Raw genomic sequence first — 20,881 nt, forward strand, 5'->3', positions numbered from 1 at the left:
CAGCAAAAACCCTTGTTCCTTCCTATTATTGCTTATACTCTCTCTACAAAAAAATTAGAGATAAGGGCAAAATAGTTTCTGCTGGGTATTGAGGGGGGGAGCGGGAGGGGGTGGAGTGGGTGGTAAGGGAGGGGGTGGGGGCAGGGGGGAGAAATAAACCAAGCCTTGTATGCACATATGAATAATAAAAGAAAAATGGAAAAAAAAAAAAAAAAGAATTAACCTAGAAGCTAACACACATGCACAGGAAATTAATGTGAGTCAACTCCCTGTATCGCTATCCTTATCTCAACCAGCAAAAACCTTGTTCCTTCCTATTATTGCTTATACTCTCTCTTCAACAAAATTAGAGATAAGGGCAAAATAGTTTCTGCTGGGTATTGAGGGGGTTGGGGGGAGAGGGAGGGGGCAGAGTGGTTGGTAAGTGAGGGGGTGGGGGCAGGGGGAGAAATGACCCAAGCCTTGTATGCATATATGAATAATAAAGGGAAAAAAATGTTCAAAAAAAAAAAAATAAAAAAAATAAAGAGCTAAAGACACCAAAAAAAAAAAAAAAAAAAAAGAAATTAAGAGAGAGTTTCAGAAAAGGCACCGAGGGGGAGGAGGATCAAGGGTAGAAGACTACTGGATGAACAGGATTAATGCCCAATGTATAGATGGATGGAAATATAAGGGAATCCCATCAATTTGTATAATTAATATGTGTTAATGATTATATTAAAATTGTTAATTCAAAAAAGTTCTGGAATGAACAGTGGTGATAGTTACACAATATGAATGTACTTAATGCTCCTGAACGGTATGCTTAAAAATGGCTATGGTGGTAAATTTTATGTATATTTTGCCACAACTTAAAAAAAGTTTTCTGAACAGTACTTAAGAGTATTATGAAGGAAAGAAAGAAAATGGAAAAATCTGAAGAAATTTAAAAGTTCAGGAACTTGGTGGGGTGGGGTGGGGAGGGAGGGGTAGGATACCAAAAACACTCACATGCAGCTGACATGACTTCCAAACTAGAGAATCTTAAGTGTCTGAGGCCACATACACAACCGTGTATGATTTTTTGGCATCACGGAATCAGAGCAGAAAAAAAGGTTCACAATTGCCTAGTGATAAATGAGAATCTTCTCTTAACTTCAAAGTTAGGAAACTTCTATCAATATCCAAGAGAACTGCAAAGGTTTTCTAGGCTGAGGGTACAGAGGAATCTCACTCACATTAAGACTAAACCACAGAGTCTTACAGCTCCATGACAGCTTTCTGAAAATACAAGTAGTAGTTGTTGCTTTTGGAAAACAACCCAGTTCATGAGGGAAAAAATGCTTTTGCCTGTGTTCTCTGCATATTTTGCAGATATGAGCTCATGTTGCAGTTCATTACAGCTCTGCCTGGTAGTTATATTATACTCAATGCTATGCCAATGGTTCCATTTCCAGGGTATCTCTTATCCATAAAATTCAATCCAGGCTGAAATTTGGTACATGAAACCATTGCTTCAGAAACTGTCTTTATGCCTGTAGGTATGTTAATGTGCGTATTCTGATAGGTAATAATGAATAATTTCAAGTTGCACAGCTAAAACTGATTTTAAACTACTGCAACACAATCACTTTGCAGCATATTTTAACTTTACAAATGTAGTACAATCTTAAACTAAAATATTTAATTTCCAAAGTGAAATTTGGCATGTGATTAATTTATTCAAACACCTGGTTCTTATTACTTATACAGTATGCTTGAGTGAGAAAATATAATGTATTTGCACATTGTCTAAGGAACATATATTCCTATACGCCTGGAGGTGGCTGCTCTCTTAAGACCAAAGAAACCCAATACAGGTGGAAGTAAAAAAGAAGAAATGCCATATCAACTATATTCCAAAAGATAGGATTATGGAGATACAAACGTGAACGTGAATAAGGTCAGTTTTTATCAGATGTTGAATAGCAGCAGCATAGCCAAAGGTAGGGAAGAGAAGTTAAGGTGAAAGAGAGCAAAGATGAAGAAGAAAGAATTTATAAACTTTGGTTATGACTTGACTCTGAAGAAGACCCACCATATCATTTACTGAACTCAGGAATCTGTATTTCTATTCTTATAGGGCACATAGTGTATAAATGCCAAAAGAACATCACTTGATGGGAAATAAATGTGGCCTATTTTGCCACTTCTTGGCGAACCTAACAGCAGTCAGGAAACACACTTCAATAAACAAAGCATGGTATTACCATTATTCAAAACAGGTAAAATATACAATATTAACTCAAAATGGATCAAGGATCTTAATATCAGACCACAAACTCTAAAGTTGATACAGGAAAGAATAGGAAATACTCTGGAGTTAGTAGGTATAGGTAAGAACTTTCTCAACGAAACCCCAGCAACACAGCAACTAAGAGATAGCATAGATAAATGGGACCTCATAAAGCTAAAAAGCTTCTGCTCATCAAAAGAAATGGTCTCTAAACTGAAGGGAACACCCACAGAGTGGGAGAAAATATTTGCCAACTGTACATCAGACAAAGGACTGATAACCAGAATATATAGGGAACTTAAAAAACTAAATTCTCCCAAAACTAATGAACCAATAAAGAAATGGGCAACTGAACTAAACAGAACTTTCTCAAAAGAAGAAATTCAAATGGCCAAAAAACACATGAAAAAATGCTCACCATCTCTAGCAATAAAGGAAATGAAAATTAAAACCACACTTAAGATTCCACCTCACCCCTGTTAGAATAGCCATCATCAGCAACACCACAAACAACAGGTGTTGGCGAGGATGCAGGGAAAAAGGAACCCTCATACACTGTTGGTGGGAATGTAAACTAGTACAACCACTCTGGAAAAAATTTGGAGGCTACTTAAAAAGCTGGACATTGATCTACCATTTGATCCAGCAATATCACTCTTGGGGATATACCCAAAAGACTGTGACACAGGTTACTCCAGAGGCACCTGCACACCCATGTTTATTGCGGCACTATTCACAATAGCCAAGTTATGGAAACAGCCAAGATACCCCACCACCGACGAATGGATTAAGAAAATGTGGTATCTATACACAATGGAATTTTATGCAGCCATGAAGAAGAACGAAATGTTATCATTCGCTGGTAAATGGATGGAATTGGAGAACATCATTCTGAGTGAGGTTAGCCTGGCCCAAAAGACCAAAAATCATATGTTCTCCCTCCTATGTGGACATTAGATCAAGGGCAAACACAACAATGGGATTGGACTTTGAGCACATGATAAAAGCGAGAGCACACAAGGGAGGGGTGAGGATAGGTAAGACACCTAAAAAATTAGCTAGCATTTGTTGCCCTTAACGCAGAGAAACTAAAGCAGATACCTTAAAAGCAACTGAGGCCAATAGGAAAAGGGGACCAGGAACTAGAGAAAAGGTTAGATCAAAAAGAATTAACCTAGAAGGTAACACACACGCACAGAAAATCAATGTGAGTCAATGCCCTGTATAGCTATCCTTATCTCAACCAGCAAAAACCCTTGTTCCTTCCTATTATGGCTTATACTCTCTCTACAACAAAATTAGAAATAAGGGCAAAATGGTTTCTGCTGGGTATTGAGGGGGTGGGGGGAGAGGAAGGGGACGGAGTGGGTGGTAAGGGAGGGGGTGGGGGCAGGGGGGAGAAATGACCCAAGCCTTGTATGCACATATGAATAATAAAAGAAAAAAAAACAGGTAAAATATAGAACCAGCTTAGGTGTCCTTCAAGCAATGAATGAATAAAGAAAATGTGGAGTATTACTCAGTCATATAGAAGAATGAAATTATGTGACCTGTCAGAAAATAGATGGAACTAGAGATCACCACATTAAGTGAAACAAGCCAGACTGAGAAAGACAAATAGTGAATGTTCTCTCTCATATGTAGAATCTAAGTCTTTGAAAATGAATGACAGGAATGCTAAACAGGCCCTGTATTAGTGGGTGAGTATTAGCAGGAAGGGAAAGAATGAAAGGAGAAGGTGAAAGTAGGGGTGAATACAGTGGAAGTACTTAACACATATGTATGAAAATAAACAATGAATCCTGTTGAACTGTTGTAAGAGGAGAGGAGAGATGAAGGGGAGGTTTACAGGGGGAGAATTTGATCAGAGTATATGTATACATGTATGAAAATATCAATGAAACCCCCTATACAACTAATATATGCTAATAAAAATAAAGCATAGCATTTCTGAATTGCCCACAATGACAATTAAGTGAAGGAAGAAGATTGAACAAGGACAGGAAGATAAGGGACCAGTCCTAGAGTAAACCAATCACATAGATTTGTTTTTCCATAAAACAGCAGAGTACATGATTCAATCAAGTGTCAGTGACTGGTCTGGATGTTCACCACTCTCATGGAGCCCAGACTCATTTGCCTCTCATTTATTTACTGGCCTGATTTAACCACAGTTTCATTTGACTCATCTAGTCTTCTAGGATGCACTATGCAATCTAAAATGAAAGGTATTTGTATGGCTGGTTAAATATACCACACTTGCAGAGGAAATAAAATTGAGGGTAAATACCTGAAAATTTAGAAAAAAAATCATTTGTCAACATAATATTAGTTTCATCCATTCTTAGTAATATCAATGTCAGCCTCCTCTCTTTTCAATGTTCTCTCTCTCCATCTTTCTTTCTGTTTTATTTTTGGGGGTTTTTTGACAGAGGGTCTTGTTATGTGATTCAGGCTATCCTGAAACAAGATGGCCCTGAATTCAGTTGAGATTCTCTTGCCTCCACCTCCAGAGTGCTGGGATTAGATGTGTATCACAACACCTGGCTCAGTGTTAGGTCTCAAATTTAATTTGATGCAACTATATGTGAGTTAGCTTGAAATGAGCAATCAGGTTTATCCCACTGGCAACAATTCTTCTGAAAGCTAACACAAAAGAATTTTTTAATATTTTATTCTAGTTAGCCAGTTTAACTTGAGTCAAGAGGTACATTTATGCTTAGTGTCTAATGTTAGGCAAATCCTTATCTCCTTCCTTATCTATAAAATAAGTGGCAGTAAGTAACTTCTTTCTAGAGTCCCTTCCAGAATGGTTTTAGGACTACCAAAATCAAAGTAAGCTAGCAGATATTAGTTGCATTTTTCAGGAAGAGGGATCAGTTGTCTTGTGTTACTCTCCCAACATTAGAGCCATTTTCACCTGATTCTCTGTTTGGCCCATAGGATTATGGTGTAGATAGCAAACTCTCCCACTAACACATATAGGATGAAAAGTAAATGCTGCTGCCCTAGAAATAAAATTGGGATCTTTACAAGAACAACATTTCTACAGGACCAGCATTCATCATGTTTAGCTCTCTGCCATCCTAATGTCCCAACAGAAAGTCAAGAATAACCCACTGAAAGTTAATGGCTTCAGAGGACCAGCTATTAGCATTTCAGTTTGCTCATATTATGTTCTGCTACTCTGTTCCTGACTGTTACCTATTAAAACTTCAGAGTGACAGAGACTATCCAAATGTATCACTGAATTCATAGCAGTCAAAAGGAATTTAGAATAATAATTCAGACATTCTAAATACATAACTGATGTTTGTATTTGTAAGAAAGCAAATTATCTTGTAAACTAGATTTGAAATAATCTCTTCTAAATCATATTTCATTCAGGAGCCAGAGTTGAATTTTCTGATTTTATTTTCAGTATGCTCTGATCTGCCAAAAGATACACAGTGTGTGTTGAATTCAGCTGTCAAAAATGCCTGGAACCACAGAACCATAGCAGAGCACAACTCTGAACACACACATAGCTTGCTTTCTCCACTCCTACTATTCCCCATAGTTCAAAACAAGTAGGTTTTCATTTATGGCCAATAATCCCATGATCCAACAAACACTTCTAAAGAAGGCCTATCATGAAAAAAGACTGTATGTGTGTGTGCACATATAAATCAACTTTCTCATGCAACTCCCTGAGACCACCAAACAATTTTCTGTGCTTCAAAATGCACTCCAAATCAATCCACTTCTCCCCATCTTCACTGCTATCCTCTTGGGGCAAGTCATCATTACTCTGGCCTACAACACTGCAAGGTCTTCCTCTTTTCCCCTATCTATAGTCATTTTCCACAGAAATCAGAGCAACATCTTTAAAAAAGCAGATCGAATCACAGTGCTCCCTTGCTTAAACACCTTTGCCTTCTTAATGAGCTCCCACTGCACACAGAACAAAATCCACACTCTTCATCATGACTGTTCTTCCTAATTATAGCAAGACTCTCTCTCATTTGCCCATCTCAAGTCATGCAGGCCTCCTTTCTGTTCCTCAAATAATACTTCCCCCAGCTTTGCACAACTTTCTCTTTCTCATGTATTCATTCCCATACCATCCTAACAAAAGCAGCACCCTCACCCCAGTGGTGAACTGTCATATATTTTGTTTACTGACCTATCCTTACTATTTGTCTGTCTCTCCCAGTAGAATGCAAGCTCCACGAAAGCAGAGACCAAGCATATCTTCCTTTATTCCTTCATTCAAGAATTTTTTTGTGTCTACTTTGAGAAAGCCATCATCTAACTAATGAGATTCAGTAGTGAACCAAGGAAACAAAAATCCCTCTCAAATGCACTAACACTCAGTCCAGTGATCCATAAGTCTGGGGACTTATGTGATCTTAGATTTTACTGTGTTTCAATATGACTTTTAAAAATATTTTAATTAAACCAATCAAGTTACTAATGAAAGAACTACTGAAACTGGTCTCACACTTGTAAAACAAGTCATATTCAAGCTGATATGTCAAAAACTTAGTTCTAACACAATCCATTTAGAGCTGAGTGTTGTCAAAGGCTACTTACTACTTACCACCTATATAAGAAAAAAGCTTTGCTTTACAATCTGAGCCTTTTTTATAATTTCTACTGAATCATAATCCCTTGCCACTTCTACCCACCTTCATACCCCACATACACTATACCACCTTGACATGGTTTGGATATAAGTCAACATATCTATAATATGTGAATTCTAACTCCAAATATAGTCTAATTTTTTTCATTAGTTTAGCTTCAAAATCATCATTTATCTAATCAATGACTGGTAATGAAACCTCCAATTACCTGTTAGATTTGTCACACCCAATTTAGCACTTCAGCAATTATAGTAAGTAAAGCTCAAATGTGAAATCACTGAAGTCTGGTCCCCTTTTTGCTGGTAGGATGCCCTGAGTTCCACCCAAAGGAGCCTATCACTACTAACACCTTGACAACTTACCTATTTGCAGGTCTGCTGATAGATGCCTGGTTATCCTTCCTCCAACTCAAGGGAAAAAAAATCCTGGAAAAGCACGATCCATCTCTTTTGTTCCATGAAAAAAGTATTCACTGTTAAAGGTCACCATGTAACAATCTTTACTCAATTTATATGCTAAATCCAGTTAAAGTGCTACCAGCCGATAAACATGGAAAGATATAAGCCGCACCAAATGGAAGTATTACCAGTTTAGTATTATTAGTTTAATATTTAGATTCATTTTTCTACACAACTTCAGAGAGTTTTCAGAGTGCAAGTGTAGAGACAGCAAGCATACTATTTGACTTTGAAGAGCCTCCTAGAATAGAGCCATATACTAAATGTACATAAAATCTTTGAGAAAGATGCTATAAATATAAAATATCAACTCTAGGTCCTAAGACCAAGTACTCATGCTCAGAACCAGCTGTTCATGCTTATTGAGTTATCATTTTTCAGTATAGCTTCCAAGACCACTCCAGTCCTGATTCAGAATGCCTAGGAAAAGGGTCTGGATGCCTGTGTATGTGTGTTGTTTGTAAAACTCACAAGATGAAGTGATGACCAACCAGTTTTAGAAGCCATTGGTCCACAGAACCTACAACCTACACTCAAATCTCATGAGAAATCAGGCACTGAAATGAGCAAAGCAAGTAGATAAGGTCATAGGGAATAATGGAGCATGTATTCAAATTAAACTTAAAAATACTGCAAGCCCAATTTGGTCTTCTCCTCCTAATTTTGTTGTTTTTTCTATGTAGACTTTAACTCCCTATAGCTGGGCACCATATCTAACTCATTTCTGTGCCTGGCATATTATATGATGTACAGTAAGTTCAATTATATTTGTTAAATTACTGATAAAGATAGGTAAAATCCCAATGCCTCTGATGCTATTAGAACTGCCATGATACTCCCCCACTCATTCATTCATTCATTCATTCATTCAACCAAAATTTATTACAATACCTACAATGCACAAGGCTCTAGGATTGAACTGAATAAGTCAGACAAGATTCCTGTCGTTGTGGAATTTATATTTTGTTAGGATGGAAAAGGGAATAAACACTCATAAATAAATAAGTTTATTACACAGAGTAATGAGTGTTATTCAGCTTGAAAATGGCTGCATTTACTTCAAGGTGCCATTCTTCAACAGTTGGCTCTTGACATTTACACATTATTATAAACTGAAAACATTTTCCAAGCATTTCATGAATCCACCTCTACAGTTCACCTAAAGCTAAACTATAGTCTCTGATATCTGTGCCAGAGTAATAACTATTGGCATACCCAGAGTGGGATAGGAAGCTGGTGGTGCCATGGACAAAGGAAACTAAATGTCCACCTCAAAGCAGTGAAAGAATATACAAATTAAATTCCATCATTTAATATACATTATTAAGATACTGCAGGAAGCCAAGCTCTGCCTAGGTCCTAAGAAAGAAAAAGCAAAACAAAATCCAGACTTCTGCCTAAGGACCTTGTCTGGTACAAATTCTTAAGCTGGGTTTCAGAGGCTCCACGAACCTCATGAAAGCAAATACGAAGTTTTTGGTATATGGATACTTTTCTGAGGCGAGGTTCCACAATATTCATCAGACTCTCACAAGTGTCAAACTAGGGACAATATACAAGGCACTTCCAACAAGTGCTCTCTTAATTGCCATACGAATTCCCATTACATAAACAAGGCAACTGGAGTTTAGAGAAGGTAAGGAATGTGCCAAGACATAGCTAAGAAGTGGTACAGCAAGGATCTGGAGGTATAGCTCAGTGTAAAGCACTTGCCTAGCATGCACAAGACCCTGGGTTCCATCCCCAGCACAACACTGACAACAAAAAAACCCACAAAAGTGGCACAGCAGAAATGCTAACTCTGATGGGTCAATCTATGAAGACTATATTTTTTTCCTTCTGTGCTACATTCACGTATGAAGGGGGGGAAAAAAGCCACTTAAAAGAACAAATCATTGAATTCTCCATAATCGTGTGCTATCAGCGACAAGGCAGATTCAAGACTACTGTATTCCACAGACTGCAGGAGCCAACATCTCAGATTTTTAGCTTCTGCCTCTACCATAAGAGAAGACAACAGAAGAACAGAAGAAGTTCATGAAGTCCATTCCCAAGTCAAAGCATCTGACTCTCCTCAAGCACTCCAACCCCAAGGTCACTACCTTAATATCCCCATGGCAAAGAGTCAGGGTAACTTTCATTTCAAACTTGAAATTTGATAGAGGTGCTCATTCTCCTAACTTATCTCTAGGCCTAACTACAGGTCTTTACTCTCATAGCTACACAAATGGCTGTTTCCAGTTCATGAGTCATGTTGGAATTTACATAAGAAGGCAACCAAAAATCATAGGCCAAAAATGACAGAATCTGAAGTAAAGAAATAGCCACTTACATACTAGAAAGTATATGGAAGGCATAATGGAAAGGACACGAACTTTGGAATGTGGATTCTGTCTTAATCTCTGGACTACTATCAATAAGTAGCTATGTAACCTTAGGTAAATTACTTTCCTCTCTGAGCCCTGATTGCTCAATTTGTAAAATGGAAACAATGATACTTCCTATTTTAATAATCAACAAAGATCTAGGGACTATACATTATATTCCAAGCACTGTTTTACTAGAGGGTACAGATGTAAATGGGGCAAATAAGGTTCTTTTCCTCATAAAGTTATGTTATAGAGGGAAAAGATAGAAAAGCAGCTAAATCAATAGTCAATAAAATACAAAATGGATTTAACTAATGTTAATTGTGCTATAATAATAATAGCTAACAGTTCTTGGTCATGTACAATATGTCAGAAACCACTATAAGAGATTATAAGAATTTAATTCTCCCACTGGAGGTATATAATATTATATCCATTTCATACAGAAAAAAAAAAAAAACTATAGCCCTGAATGGTTAAGTAACTCGTGCCAAGCCACACAGTCAGTAAATAGTAGGGCCATAATTGAAATCTAGGCAATCTAACAGCAGACCTCACTCTGCACTGCATCAAGTGATTTAATGAAAATAGAATCTAAGGATGTAATACAGCTTGGCTGGCAGGGAAGCACACTGAGCAGTTGTCAATTTAGGTAAAGCCCAAATCACAAGAAGCCAGACCAGAGTAAAGATCTAGGGAAGGAGTGTTCCAAGCAGGAAGAACAGAGGGACAAAAGGCCCTGAGGAAGAACCAACTCTGGGGAGCTTCCAGGGACAGTATACAAGCTGGTGAGTCTAAAACACAGTGAGGGATGGCAGGTGGGCTCTCAAAGATGGGAGAAGCCACATGTATGGGGCTTATTGGCCACAGCAGAAAGACCTCATTCTGTATAATGCAGTCATTGAAGGGCCTTAAGCAGGGAGGTGATACAATTTGACCTATATTTTTTAAATATGAATCCAACTGAATGGATTATGAGAGGGAAGGGGGTATGAAAAGTTAAAGCAGGGGAAACAAATTGGGGGTTCCAAATCTCAAGTAAGAGATAAGTATAACTTGTCCTATAGTAGTACTGATAGAAATGGAGAAAATTCCCTGCATCAAAAAGTCACTACGGGGGGGGGGGAGGGAGTTAAAAAAAAAGTCACTATGAAGATATATAAAACATCTGACACAAAGCAGGCATTTACAAAAATCAGCTACTTTCCCTGATGAATGCCAGTGAATAAGAGGTTTCGGATACAACTATAAGTCATACCCAAAATTACTAAGTCTCTTTGACGCCCCCACCCCAATTTCTCCAAAGAAGCCCATGCTTAGAGAGTAAACTGGGAACATACCAAATTTCAAATCACAAAAGAGAACTGATCTATTAAAGGAGCTGGACTGTTAAATTAAAAGCAATTCTGTGTGCCAAGCCGAAACAAAAAGGGATCAGTGTTCTTGAACAATAGACGAGTTCGGAGGAGACTCTGGTTACATAATCCCCTCCTCTTCACCATAAGGCACATGGCTAGAATTTTTTTTTTAAATAGAAAGGACAAACTCTTGAGTAAATGTAATAATTGTTTCAATAATGTGCTCCAACCACCCAAGAAGTTAAAAAAAGAAACTGGAAAATTGGGATTCTTCTATTACATGATCAGTTAATTGCTGCCTCAAGTCTGGGCTCTGTTCACACCAGTGAAGGGATGCAGCAACGTGGAGATCTGACAGCGATTCAATAAGCAGAAAGATTGCAAGATATAAATAAATAAGCAAGAAACAAACAAATAAAACAACTAAATGCTTGTCAAGGAGACTCAATGGCTGAAAGAATTTGTGCATATTGCCCAAAATAGGTCCTTTTTTGGAGAAGGCTTTCCTGACAAATGTCCTCAATAGCTAGTCCCATGTCAGGGTCAGTCATCTCACAAACAAATGATCTCAGCAACACTTGCCATTCATTATTTTTCTGACAACAACAACAAAACACAACCATATTTATCTAAGATAAACATTATCACCAAAGACAGGTTAAAAAAATTTAAGTGCTCGATTCGGCAGCACATATACTAAAATTGGAACAATACAGAGAAGATTAGCATAGCCCCTGCACAAGGATGACACACAAATTCGTGAAGCCTCCCTGTGTTTCTTAAACTCAAAAAAAAAAAATATCAAGCCCCAGAATATGAAAGAAAATTTCTCCCCTAGATTGCTTCACTTACACTAAGTTCCTGGGCAAAGGGGAAATTATTCTTGAAGAAATAAGCACTGAAACTCTTATTATACCACTCTGAATTTTTACCTATTCAAATCTTTCTTATTGAACTAGTGTAGGGGTTTGGCAAAGGATCTAACATGGTCAATGTGATTTTCATAATATTGTGATTTGCTTTTTTTACTCTTTTGACATTTCTACTAATAGTTAAAAAATAATGGTCAGTAAAATTCCAGGTGTTCTGGCACATATCAGGCCAGAGGCACCAAACTATACTAGCAAACACTGTATTTTTAATCTTATTATTATCATTAATGAACAGTAATTGCATATATTTATGGGGTATGATGTGCTACACACATTTCAGAATGATTAAGTCAAGGTAATTACATACCTAACACCTCATATGTGTGCTGAAAACATTTTCTTTTTTTTTTGGCAGAACTAGGGTTTGAACTAAGGACCTCAAGCTTACTAGGCAGGTACTGTACCTCTTGAGCCACGTCCCCAGCCCTTTTAGGCTTTACTTATTTTTTAGATAGGGTCTCTTGCTTTTTACCACGAGTCAACCTCAGACCTTAATCCTCTTGCCTATGCCTTCAGTGTAGCTGGGGGCATGTGTACCACTACACCCAGCCCCGTGGTGAACATTTAAAACCTACTTTTAACTAAGCATAGTGGCACACTGGCCTGTAATCATAGCACCTGGAAGGCTCAATTCAAGGCCAGCCTAGGCTACACAGTGAGACCCTATAACAAAAAAAAAAAAAAAAAAAAAAACCCTCTTTAAGCAACATATATAAAAAGAGAAAGAGAGAGAGATTAGTGCTGGAGACTGAACCTGGGGTCTTGAAGCATGATAAGCACAGGTTCATCCCTAACCCCTGAAATATACATTAGTATTAACTTCAATCACCATGCTAAGAAAGAGATCCCAAAAACATAGTAGTCAATGTATTGCTTCCAAGGCATTCCAATAAGAAAAGGAAAATAAGTTTTACTTATGTCTTTGATGAAGCAGAAAAGCATATTAACTTTATTAAACATCTAACTTTAAATATCTTGTGTTTTATTAACCTATGTAAAAAAAAATAGTCAACATACATAAAGCACTTCTGATAAATAACAAAGTACCACTGATGTTTTAAGGAAAAGCATTTGTGTGATTTGAGCTGTGAGCTGAATTGGCCCCATTTTTACACGGAAAAATGTCTAATTAGCAATTTGCCAGTTAATCGGACTTGGATATTTAGCAGACATGTTCTCAAAAACTGAAACAATGAGCATGTTTGCTGCCAATGATAAAATTGAAGGTTACAAGGAACAATCAGACATTTAGAAAATTTCTATTTGCCATCTTGAGCTTGGCAGCCCACAATACTTAGAGAATTTAATGAGTCTGACTCTTTTTTATAATGTGTAAGAAAATGTATCAGCATTTGGAAGACCTGCATAACTAAGTAGCTGATAATTTTCCAAATGACCAAAACATGATTTTATAAAGTCATGCATGGGGAAGAGATTCAAATTGTAAAATAAATCAGTAGATTTCAATATAGCAATAGAGAAAGTTAGTTGATATGGTTTCTGTATCTCTTATGAAACTATAACTTGTCTAAAGAAAATGTGGTATGTTATACAACTGAGTACTATTTACCCTTTAAGAGATGTAAATAGTATCACTTGTGACAACATTCATGAATCTGGAAGACACCATGTTAATTAAAATAAAATAGGCAAAGAAAGACAAATACTGCCTGATCTCACTTACCAGTGGAATCTAAGAGTCAAACCCACAGAAGGAGACAGTAAAATGGTAGTTATCAGAATCTGAGAGATTGGAGGAATAAACAGAGAAAGTAAAAATGGTGGCCAAAGGTTATTAAGTTTAGTTAGACAGGAGGAATAAATTCTAGTGCTCAATTGCACAGCATGTTGGCTATTTTCCATAATAATGTATATTTCAAAATTAGTAAGAGCAGGTTTCATATGGTCTAACCACAAAGAAATGTTAAATATGTAGATGATGGGTATGTTAATTATTTTCATTTAATTATTTCACAATGTATACATGTATCATAATACCACATTGTACCCCATAAACATTCAACTATTATTTGTCAATTAAAAATAAAATTTTGAAAATAATTTGTGAAGTTTCAGTATAATATCAAAGAAGAATATCTACATTTAGTAGCTGAAGAATCAACTCCAATGCTCCCTTTTCCATTTCATATCTGTGTGAGACTAGATTTTGATATGCTTCAGCCAAAACAACACATTACAACCACTGACTACAAAAGTTGGCATGAAAATCCAATTAAGCTACACATTAAAGAGATTTGCAAAAATGTGAAATAATGTTACTCTTCTTGCGAACTTTTCTGTATTGAAAACATTATTTTTCATAAAAAATGTTCACATGTAACAGACTTTGTTTTTTGCTATGCTTAAATGGATAAAGTTTTTTTTTTAATTTGTTTCAATTACTAATACAGAGAGTAGCAATAGACATAACCTCATTCAAACAAAAGGTTTTTGGATCCTTAACAATTTTTAGCAGAGTGAAAGAGTCCTGAAAGCAAAAAGTTTGAGAATCTCTGACCAAAAGCAAATATATAATAGCTTTCTGCTCACATGCACACAACCTGTAAAAGCAAAAGCTAGAAAGAAGACAAAGAGAATTTCTTTGGAATTCATTGTGTAATTTGCTTATAAAAGCCCATGGGCCTTACTAATTTGCATGTCTGCTTTACTCAGAATCCTCTCTTCCTCCTCCTCTCTGGCTGGAAACCACAGACAAATGCCATTGCTATTTCACAACCTGTACTTAAACAAGCTACAATCCAGTGGTATAGACATGGAGTTCATCCAGCCTGGCAAGCAGGGATAAGGACCTCAGCTCCAGGCTTTTCCCTCCAAGGGCCCTTTTAAAATACTAAATCCACAAAACACAGCATTAGTTTGCTCAAAGCAAATAGTTAATTTGCCCTTTCACTAGAAATCAAAAGGACAAAATCACACTGCTAGACTATTGCTTCAGCCCTCACACTGACGCTCTACCATTCCCTTTTTCCCAAGTAAGAGGATGTCTAAAGCATGAAGAATCAACAAATCAATCAATCCATAACAAATATTTATACTGTCTACATGAGAAAAGAGGCTATACAGTCATAAATAGAAAACTAACAATACCAGTAATGAAATAAAAATGCCCTAGTAAATAGTGCTGTAAGAAGTATGAACACAGAAGGGAAAAAAAAACTATGTGCCAAAGTGATCAAGGGTATGAATAAATGAGAAGTAGAAAATTAAAAGCAGGTATTAAGAGCAGCATAGCTAAAAAGTTAGTAATCAAAGTTGGTGATCAAATGTCAGTGATTAGACAGACCTGTTGGCTAAAACTCAGTTTCAGCAAGGAGAGAAATAGAAGATAAGACTAGACTGATGGATTGTACCCTGATTATGGAAGGTCCTAAAAGTCAAGCTAAATACTCTGGACTCTCCTGAATATAATAAGGAGCCACAAAAGGCTTTTGAGAAGGGCAGGAATACAATGAAAGCATGGGTTTTTTTGTTTTAATTTGTTGTCCTGTTTTTTAAACACTTATCTATTTATAATAAGGCTGAATTAAAAGAAACCAAGACTGGAGGGCAAAGGGCCAGATAAGGAGGCTACTGAAAAAGTCCAGGCAGACATGAGCTGGACCTGAACAAGGAAATGGCAATGGAATTGAAATAGGATCAAAAATCACAGGGGAGACAGATAGATTTGAAATCTAACATGGTACAGAGACAAGATGACTGGGAAAGGTAGAGCCATACACAAAATTAAGAAAGTCAATGTCATTAAGAACACATTTACAGAGGGCCTACTAAGCTGCTGGCTGTGCTGAACAGTAAAAGAAGTAACAATATGGGGGTAAAGATGTGATTTTAACAAACTGGGGAAAACAGGTAGATATGATGGACTGACACACAGCACCCTCCAGTCTCCTAATGTTCTCTCCTATGTTGCAGGATGGAAAGATAAAACGTACATATCCCAGATGCCTTTGCAGCTAGGATCCTGGATGAGAATTAGGCTTCACCAATTAAATGACCCCATGTGAGATTTAAAAGGCAGAAATAAAATAGAGGTCATCCTCTTGCTGTTTTGGCTTTTTCTACAGGCAAAGAGTCATGCAAACACTAGGGTTTCTGCAACAGTCCAGGATCTATCTGCTCATTAACTTTGTAGTCATCAAATACCATTATTGTGGTGGTACCTTCCTGATTCCCAGTGGCAGCTACAGATGTATGTTCTCATAAATCAACAGTTCTAATAATGGCTTCCTGATTCCTACCCTGCCTATGTGTGACAGGTGTGCAGATCACCTGTCAAGCCAGTCTGTAATACTACTTCAGAGCTCACCTCTAGAGGCTCAGTCTTAAGCCCATTTCTCTGGTTCTCACGAGGTTCCTATATAGTTACTATTACCCCAATTTACTTACATAGTTCTATTTCCTGCAACTAAATTCAGACATATACATTGGGTATAAGTAAAGGCAGAACAACCAAGTGAAATATTTGATATGCATTTAAAAGAATGTAACTAGAACTTAGAAACAAATTGAGGTCACAGCAAATAAGTAATACCTGCACAGACACAGAAGTCTGAGACCTCAGACTATATTAATCCATTCTCTAAAATTTCTATAGCTCATCTTGGAAACAAAGAAAAATCTTCTTAGCAATCTTAGTAATTATAACATCTTACATTTATATGGGGCTATGAATATAAACATAAGCAAAGGTATTTTTTGAAGAGTTCTCATTTCATTTTTATCCGGGAGGGATAACCACTCTGTGAGACCAACAGGGTGGATATTATAATCTCAGTTGTAAGATATGAGAGAGTCAAAGCCCAGAGAAAGTTAACAATTTGCCTAGAGGTAAGTTCATGGTTCAACTGAAATATTTCCTGCTGTAAACCTATTTTCTCCTATTGGTCCTTTGTCAGTTAATTCTGACCATGCTCTAAAGTAAATGTTAAAATTGTTGATGCAGAAATATTAGGAGCCTAGGAGGGCTTATAAAACCACAAAGAATTAAATGGAGCCTAACTACCATGGGAAAAAAATTTTCAATTCCATGTATGACTTTGTTCCCCCATTTGAACCTAAAATGTGGTGTTTGTGCCAGGCACACTATGACACAATTTCAACAAACACGGTTCTATAGTAGCAAATGTCATCCAATTATTCCAGTAGCTATTCAGTTGTTTTTCTATTATTCTATGAGTTGGAAAATTAACAGTACTGCATTTACACACCCTTATATAAATGTTCAGAAATATTTATATTACACACAATTCCAATTTGCAGAAGCATAAAAGCAAGTTAATATAAACCTACTTTGAACAAATGTGCAGAAAGTAGCCCTGTTAGACAGAGGTTAAGCTTTGACCTTCCCAAATTTTTCCACAGAATGTACAATCCATCACGTACAAAAACACAGTGGAGATGTGAGGTGTTGGTAAGTACCCCTGTTAGTGAGAAATTCTGCTAATTATTACACCAAATAAGCACAGTTAACAGGCCATGGCCACAGAGGGGCATGTTTCAGGGCATTAAATAGCTGGATAGGGTGGAGATGAATATATTACACTATGCCCTTTACCAATAAAACAATTTCCTTGACACCTAGAAATTCAGTCAACTAGAGCAGGAGAAGTGTTCTGTGGCTCCAGTTGGTGGAGGGTGATACTTCAGTGCCACCTAGTGACTTGCACATTTTCGCATGCAGAATTCAGGACAAATGAAGGTATCTTCAGCTGAAGCTTGGAAGTAGGAAAAGGAAAGGGAGGGACAGAAGAAATCACATTTTGAGAGGCTGGGAGTGTAGCTCAGTGGTAGAATGTGAGCTTAGCATGCTTTGAGGCACTAGGTTGATCCTCAGCATTGGGAAAAAAAAGGAGGAGGAGGAGGACGAGGAGGAGAAACAGGGCTCTTTAAGCTAAAAACTCGCTTTTTAAAGCATACATATTTTTTTTTCTCTTTTCTTTTTGACCCACCACAGCCCTCTAAGTAGGTATGTCCAACACAAGGTTCAAAATCAAATCAAAGGCCCATAGTAATCAGCCATTTTCTAGACACATATTTTATTGTGCCAACAATCTTCTAGCAGAAAGCCCCTTCAAAATTAAATCTTCCAAAGGAGGAAAAGACAGCAAAGGGGTGGTCAGTTAACACAGAATAGGGTTGATGGTTTTGAATCAGTAGGACAAATATGGAAAGCAGCAAACTTTACATAATGTAAATGCAAACGGTTACAAAAGTAGAAAAGCTTAGCAATCTATGTCCAGAGTTATGTGATAATAAAGGATGTAATCTCAGAGAATGTTTTCCCTAGACTATTTTCAAGCTGCTAATTCCTAATGTAGCATTGGGTGGTTACACTGGATATTCCACAGAAACATAGTGTATCCTCAGAACAGCACCAATGCCAGGAAAACCCTGTCTTTCTCTCTCTAATGGTTTGATGAAAAAGGGTTCTGCTCTACATTACTGTAGACACAGTAATGAACTAAGCAAAGCCATTACCTCCTGGAGTTTACATTCTACAGGGAGAAAGACAGACAAAACCAAACAAGAAAATAGATGGCATATCTGATGAGGGTAAGCGATACAGAAAAAAAAAAAAAACAGGGTAAAGGGAACAGAGATTGCCAGTAGGCAATGAGATGGAAAGTGCTATTTTAGGGGTAATCAGAGAAAGCTTCCTGGAAATATGATGTTTAAATAGAGACCCATGAGAAACCATTAGCTATGCAGGTACCTGAGGGAGAAAGTCCTCAGAGGCAAGAACAGCAGCATTTGCCCTGTTTGAAGAACAGAATGGACACCCGCCAGGGTGGATTAGGAAGGAGGAAGAGAAGAAGAATGGGAAGAGGTCAGAAAGGATGTGGGGAACAGATCATAAAGAAAGCCAGAGTTGTGGGGGTTTGGTTTTGTTTTGCTTTTGAATATTTCACCTTTAAGATAATAGTTTACCTATCATGCAATTTGCCCTTTTAAAATCAGAACGTATGTTCACAGAATTATTCAATCATCACTACTATTTAATTTCAGAACATTTTCATTACCCCAAAAAGAAACCCTGCAGCAATTAGTCCCTCCCCATTCTTCTCTCCCCAGCACCTATCAACTCTAATCCATTTCCTGTCTATGAATTTGCCTATTCTGCACATGGAATCATGTAAGACGCCATTTGTTATTGGCTTCTTTAGTTAGCATGTGGTTTCAAGGTTCATCCATGTTGTAGCATGCATTAGTGCTTTTTATTGTCAAATAATATTTCATTGTATGGATATGCCACATTTTTATTATCAGGTTATCATTTAATAAACATTGGGTTTTTCTCACTTTGAAGCTATTATGAATATTGCTGCTGATCTATCAGTGGTTTTTCAAACTACATCTCCCAAACACCCATTCAGAAGTGCCTCATTAAAGAGAATGGCAGAAAGCCATGGCCCAAAAGGCCAGGAAGAACTGAGAAGCAAAGCCAAAGTCTAACCCTCAAATGCAATAACTGAAAAGACAGGGTATTTTTCTTCTCTGGCATTGGAATTTGTCAGACCAAACACCTGCATTATAAAATACATATGGAGGAGAAATATAATGAAGGAGAATGATGGAGGGGTTGAACTCAAGTATGATATGTTTGATATATCGTGAGAACTTTTGTAAATCCCACAATAAAAGATAAATAAATAAAATACAATATAAGTAATGTTCTTAGATTTCATAGTAGCAAATGTTTTATTAGAAATTTTTTAAAAATACAGAATGTAAGGAAGAGAATATCTGAGCTCAAAAGGCAAAATGTGCTTAGTTACCTTCATCATACCTTTTCAAAGCAAGCAAAATACATTTATATACACCAAGAATCGAAAACAGGACTGTTTTAAGACTTCTGTAAGTAAACCACAATCCTGATATTTATGAAGGCTGCACTCACCATCAAAACAGGCATATTGAATTATACCCACATTTCACACTGAAGTTTCTCTGCAAAGCAGGCCAGGCACCAATGACTCACCTGTAATCCTAGCTACTTGGGAGGCTGAGATCAGGGGAATCAAGTTCCTCTCCAAAAATAACTGGAGTAAAATAAACTGGAAGTATGGTTCAAATAGTAGAGCACCTGCTTTGCAAGCATGAAGCCCTGAGTTCAAACTCCACTCCCACCAAAAAAAAAAAAAAAAAAAAAAAAGCCTGAGCAAATTTTCATAACTTCACTTTTTAATTCATTTGTGACTGTCTATGTTTCCTTGGAAAGTACTAGGCATACTTGCAAATTAGAAAATTCAACTTACAAATTGTTTTCAAATATAACCTGTTTTGCATACAAAATGTGACAACTCAGGAAGCTGGTATAAGGTTATATTTCATAGACACTTAGTGAAACAATTAGTCATTTTATTTCTGCAATTTTATGTTTGAAGTCCATTCATTTTTTTCCAGGTTCCAGACACTTTTAGAGACCTCTGAAAAACTCTGGCTAAGCTGATCAACTGCTGTTTGCCTCCTCCTCCTGCTGAGATCTGGCCAATGGAATGTGCACAGAAGTGATGAGTGCCACTTCCAGGTCTGGTTCATAAAACACTCTCAAACACTCCCTGTGTTCTCTTCCCCTTGTGGTGGCTAGAATGAAGATAACCTAAGGTGCCCCTCAAAGCCATGTGTTGAAGATGGAAGGCCTCCACAATTCACAAGCCTATCTAAATGCATGGAGAAAAAATGTCCCACCACCCTGTTTACCATACTCATTACTGTTACATAAGCAACAAATAAAACTGTATTATGTTCAAGTATCATGTAGTATTTTGATATGATTTCTGTCTCAGCAGTAAACTACCCTCACAAACCCCACAGGGCTAGACATAATACCTATAATGACTCATAGATAAATGGCCTGGATT

The 20,881-nt window shown here is 37.1% G+C and overlaps 1 protein-coding gene and 1 non-coding gene across 3 annotated transcripts in view; one reads left to right on the top strand and one right to left on the bottom strand.

Moving 5' to 3' along the window:
- The window catches only part of Fto (FTO alpha-ketoglutarate dependent dioxygenase), a 391,597-nt gene that overhangs the window by 309,920 nt on the left and 60,796 nt on the right, over positions 1 to 20,881 (bottom strand). The gene's annotated exons all lie outside the window — the stretch shown is intronic.
- On the top strand, positions 11,740 to 11,846 carry LOC141417625 (U6 spliceosomal RNA). The gene has a single exon (XR_012442277.1). It is a non-coding gene; the product is annotated as a U6 spliceosomal RNA (small nuclear RNA).

This window comes from Castor canadensis, chromosome 15 (genome assembly GCF_047511655.1).
Source record: "Castor canadensis chromosome 15, mCasCan1.hap1v2, whole genome shotgun sequence".
Lineage (NCBI taxonomy): Eukaryota > Metazoa > Chordata > Mammalia > Rodentia > Castoridae > Castor > Castor canadensis.